We start from the raw sequence: 6,000 nt of genomic DNA, 5'->3' as shown, positions 1-6,000 counted from the left end.
TAAAATGTGGGAAGAATGCTTGCCTCATATTGAATTTTCTTATAATCGTTCATTGCATTCTACTACTAAGATGTGCCCTTTTGAAATTGTGTATGGTTTCCTTCCTCGTGCACCTATTAATTTGTTGCCTCTTCCATCTTCGGAGAAGGTTAATTTTGATGCTAAACAACATGTTGAATTAATTTTTAAAATGCATGAGTTAACTAAGGAAAACATTGAGCGTATGAATGTTTAATATAAACTTGCTAGAGATAATGGTAGAAAACATGTTGTGTTTGCATCTAGAGATTTTGTTTGGTTACATTTGCGTCAGGATATATTTCCTAATTTGCGCAAATCAAAGCTACTGCCACGTGTTGATGGTCCTTTTAAGGTGTTAGAGAAAATAAATGATAATGCATATAAACTTGAGCTGCCTGTAGATTTTGGGGTTAGTCCCACCTTTAACATTGTAGATCTGAAGCCTTATTTGGGTGAGGAAGATGAGTTCCTGTCGAGGACGACTTCATTTCAAGAAGGGGAGGATGATGAGGACATCGATACCATTGTTACACCCACAGCCCCTACTGCTACATATACTGGACCAATTACTAGAGCTCGCGCATGCCAATTAAATTATCAGGTACTTTCGTTTCTTGGTAATGATTCTAATGTTCACGAGAATATGATGTTTCCTAAATTGGATACATTTGTTTTGCTTATAAATGAAGGACCTGGCATGGATAAGAGGGATGAACACTGGAGCAAGACCAAGCATGGAGATGATGGCATGGGCAAGGGGAACAAAAAACAGAGTTACAAGTGATGATTTCAGAACTTTGAAGCCACCATAATGAGTGCATGAAGCCTCAGACGAAATATACAAGATGCCACTTCATAAATTTCGTCCAGAGACTATTCTAGGTGTTGCATCACCGTATTATTGGGACAGGCCTATGTAATTTCTAAATACTTGAGTATAGGCTGTTTTTAGAGTCCGTGTGTGTGGGGAAACAAGAATTAGGGTTGGTTTTGGACCCCTCCTCCAAGGGCCATGAAATTCCTCCCCTCTTCCTCCATATATACAGCCCTTAGGACATCATTTAGACTTCGAGTTTTGTTTAGATTAAAAGTTCGCCATAGCTGCAACTTCGCGTACTTCGTTTGTGTTCAACGACCAGACCAAGACGTCACAGAACCCCACCTTGATCAATAAATCTTTCATCTTATATTCGCAATATCCAGATTGCAATCTCAGTTTCTTGCTTGTTCTTCGTTTGCTTGCAGGAAATAGACCCTTATGGTGAGGTTGATCGTGCTCCGGCATGGTCAATAACCTCTTGGAGTTGGTTTAGCGATTGCTAAGGCGTGACGTCCTTGCACGTTCGTAGTCAGGTCGTCAAAGTCTACTCCACCGAAACAATAATCACCTTCTCATCGAAAGACGGGACACCTTTGCCAGCACTGCTGCTAAACCAGCGTCGGTCGTCGCTACTGCTAGGCCGGCCGCGCCTTTGGTACATGGTCGCGTACTTCCCATATCCGCCTCCTCTATCCCCATCCCCCTCCGGCAGGCTTCAGGCTACCGCGGCGAGGCTCCTGACTGCGGTGAGCCATTGTTGCAACTGCAGCGAGGCCCCTGGAAGCTGCATCCAGCGTGTGGCGGCACGAGAGTGCTGCAACCGGCCATGGTGGGAAGCTGGAACCGTCGGTAGGGAGCGCTGGAACCGGCGACAACAAGAGCTGGACGACAGGCTTCATGCTACCGCGGCAAGTCTCCTGGCTACGGTGAGCCACTGCTGCAACTACGACGAGGCTCCTAGAAGCTGCGTCCAGCATGCGGCGACGCGAGAATGCTGCAACCGGTCATGGGGAAGCTGGAACCGTCGGTGGGGCACGCTGGAACCGGCAACAATAGGAGCTGGGACGAGATGGGGCAACGACGCAAAGAATGCTCAAACCGGCAACCATGTTTGTTGGAACCGTCAACACGGCGTGATGCAACCAACCACCGCGCGCCGGCAAAAGCTGGAACCAACTGTTGACGCTAGAAAATGGCATGATCGCAAAGAGTGACTTGAGGATGTAGCAAGATGAGTTCAAATTCATGATGTCATGTCACCATTGGATGACTCTCTTCAAGATGATCGAAATAAATATGAAGATGCACCAAAACGGAGCTCAAGTGCAAAAGATATGACAGTTTTGGAGATACCCGTGTTGACATCAGATTAGAAAATGGCATGAAACCTAATTAAGATGGCCTTGGATGAAAAAACTTTCAACTACAAAGTTCTTCGTCTCGTCGAAACGGACGATTTTGTTATAAAAATCGTCCTCGTCCGAAGTCGGATGCAAAAGTTACAGGCAAAACAGTGGGCTGCAGCAGTATTTGGCCGGATCATCCGGGCCGGGATCCAGATCATCCGGACTATCATACGGGTAAATTAACAGAACCATAAATTTCAGACCCGTGAAGCCAGATCATCCGGATGGCACCCAGATCATCCGGGTAAAGCCCGGACAATCCGGACATGAGTCCGGACATCTGGACAACTTTTTCTGCTACAGACTTTAGAAAACGTCCCGAAACACCCTCAAGATGGTCTCAGATCAAAAAGTGTTAAACTGAAAAGTTGCGCGTCTCGTCGAGGCGGTTGATTTTGATATAAAAATCATCTTAATATGAGTTCGTATGCAAAAGTTACAGCCCAATTAGTGAGCTGATGTCAAAAAACTGGGCTAGGCCGGATCATCCGGGCCTTGAGCCGGACATCCGGGCCGGAGGTCCTGAATACTCCGTGTTTTATTAGGTTTTGATAATTTGGATGGCTAGTAAAGTCATTTTCTTGTACGGGAAGTCCATCCGCGTCATATATAGACAAGAGGTGACGGCCGATTGAACAACAACACACAATCGCAAAACACACCTACTTTTTACCCTAGTTTTACATCTCTCCCTTGTTCTTTCTCTCTCTCATTCTTCGTTCGTTCTTCATATTGAAGGGCAGCGATCCTCGAGGCTCTAGGGGCGGGCAAACCGACCTAGAGCAGCCCATAACCGCCGCACGTCCAGACGGGGTCCCTCCCGGGCGCGTGGGGTTTCGGGTCCTGAAAAGCACCCGCCGGATTGCTTGCGTATCGCGCTTCCAGACAGGTCTCCTTCGACATGAGCTGTGGTGCATCACCCTCGGCGTTGGAGGTACATGGTGACGTGTTCGTGTGCGAACACGCTTTTTGGCGACTCTGCTAGGGACGAAAGATGAAGAATCATCATTAACCATGTCTGATATCCCCAAGCCCTTAGAAGTTGACGCTGATAACATCATTAAGCCCGGTCTTGATGAACTATCGGATGAACATCGCCAAGCCTACGAAGCACGCAAGAAGCAGCGTGAAGAGGCTTTTGAGGCTCTCAAGAAGAAGCGCGAGGAGGAGGATTTGGAAGCGTTTCTTTCAAGTTTCAAGAAGGACCGTCAAGGCAACATCACTCCGGCTGGAAACGTCAATTTTCCTCCCCTCATCGACAAACAAGATGTGATCACTGTGAGTAAAGTTTTTTCTCCAGAGCAAGTGGTTGTGATTGAAAGTCTTGTTAGTAAGCGTAATGTGATGGCATACAATTCTTTTGTGGCTAGTGCTAATGCTCAAAAAAATATGCCTCCATCATCTAATGGTACTGTTGGTATATCCGAAAACCCTAGTCCAATTTTACCTATTTCATCGGCACCACCTATGCAACAACAATATAATATGCCGTTAAATTTTTACCCTACACACACCAACCAGCTTGTGGCTACACCTACATACCCTAATCCTATTATGAGTGTGCCCAATTCGGCGTCAACGCCGAATCACTTTGTCACACCACCCATAGGCGCAAGCATGTTTGGTCTTTTGTCGAATTATGGTTCGTCTCCCATCTCACAAGTGGCACCAATAGCTAGTACTCATGTTGCTCCTATGTCATTGCCACAAACATCGTCATCTACCTCGGATCCAATTTTAGCTAAATTAAGGGAGGATTTGCATAAGATGTTTCTAGAAACTTTCGGAAACGAGCCGAAAGTAAAGAGTCGTGTGTACCAAAAGCCTTATCCTGAACACTTCGATGCAATTTCTTACCATCAAGGTTATAAGGTTCCTGATTTTGTTAAATTTAGTGGCGAGGGTACGAAAACGATTTGGGAGCATGTGAGTCAGTATCTAGCACAGTTGGGTGAAGCAGGTTCCATAGAAGAGTTGAAAGTGCGTTTATTTCCCCTGTCTTTAACTGGCACCGCATTTTCATAGTTTGCTGCTTTACCACATGGTTCAATTCTCTTATGGTCGCAATTAGAGCAAAAGTTTCATGATCACTTTTATAGCGGTGATAATGAGCTTAAGTTGTCACATCTTACATCGGTTAGGCAAAAATATGATGAATCGGTCACCGATTATGTCAAGAGATTTAGAGATATAAAAAACCGATGTTATAGCTTAGTGATAACTGAGAGAGACTTGGCGGATCTTGTTCTTAATGGTTTGAAAACTCACATTAAAAAGAGGCTAGAAAGTTATGAGTTTTTGAGCATTAATCAAGTCTTACCAAAAGCTTTGACCCAAGAGAGTCGAAGTAAAGAGGTCCATAGGTCAACAACCGATCGTCCTAGAATGCATGTGATTGAACACAATGATGATAATTCGGACGATGAGGTTGATGTCTATACTACTGAATTTGTTTGGTTCTCAAAGGCCTAACCCTATATGTGCAATGCTCTTAAGCCGATTTGCAAGAATCGTGATGAGGAGATGAGGTTTACTTTTGATATATCAAAGTGTGATAAAATATTTGATGCTCTCTTGCAAGATAAGATGATTAGAATATCACACACCATACCGCCGTTTGAGGAGCTGAAACGGCGTGCTTATTGCAAGTACCATAATTAATTTTCTCATGCTACTAACGATTGCAATGTTTTTCGACGAAAGATACAATCGGCCATTAATGACGGATGATTGAATTTTGCTGAGATGCAAGTTGATAAGCAGCCCTTCCCCATAAACACCATAGACTTGGAAGGGAAGAAAATGTTAATTCGGCCTAACATAGCCGAATCTGCTAATAAAGATAATGTTGTTATTGGTGAACCCAGGAATAGCAAGGAGGGCGACAAGGTCTTGGGAAGAAAGATTGTGCTTGAGAAGCAACCCGATGGCAAGGAAGTGTTGAAGATCACTATAAAAAATGCTACACTCGGGGGGCAACCACAAGTACAAGAGGATGCTCATGTTAAATTGATCAAGCCCAAGAACTCAGAAGTTGGCAAGTGGAAAAAGAATGAAACTAAGAACAAGATAATCAAGCCAACTTTTGATATGTTGCTATCCAAATATGCAAGTCAAGCGGCTGGTTCTAGCTCTAATCGGCCATCACATTCAAAGCGTTCAAGATTGCCTCCGAAGCAAGAGTTTCGACGATATGCAAGGCCATATGGGTCATGGGCACCGACACCATGGATGTCACAACCCTCCTATGCGCCATATTACATGAGAGGCTTCAGTGGAGGATGGGGGCAGCCCCCAATGGCTCCTTATGCTTCCCATATGGGGTGGGAAGCACCTAGAAGGCCTGCTCGCGAGAGGCTTTATTATCCCACACAAGGCCGTTTGAGCTATGGTGCTAATCGGCCAACAAAAATTTCTCCAAGTAAGGCCAATAAAAAAGTGTGGCGTGTTAAGTCATCTAATGCGGAAATTTCAGAATGCGACAAGCAAAAGGAGATCGAAAAGCCGGTTGTTGGTAATCTGGCTACTTCTAATGGTGATATTGTTATTGTTCAGCAGGGTTCCATGGTTAGTGATCATGAGGCAAGCACAAGCAAGGCCAAACCAAGGGATCCCAAATATACTCAACCTAAGTGGTGTCCTCCCGGTTTAACCAAGACCATGAAAAGGAGATTACAACGCATGAGGAACCACGAGAAGGTAGAGCACAAAGAGGAGAGGCAAAGGGACGAATTGTTAAGTGAAATTCGGCCC

Source organism: Triticum aestivum, chromosome 6A (assembly GCF_018294505.1).
Source record: "Triticum aestivum cultivar Chinese Spring chromosome 6A, IWGSC CS RefSeq v2.1, whole genome shotgun sequence".
Lineage (NCBI taxonomy): Eukaryota > Viridiplantae > Streptophyta > Magnoliopsida > Poales > Poaceae > Triticum > Triticum aestivum.
This window is presented reverse-complemented; position numbering follows the sequence as displayed.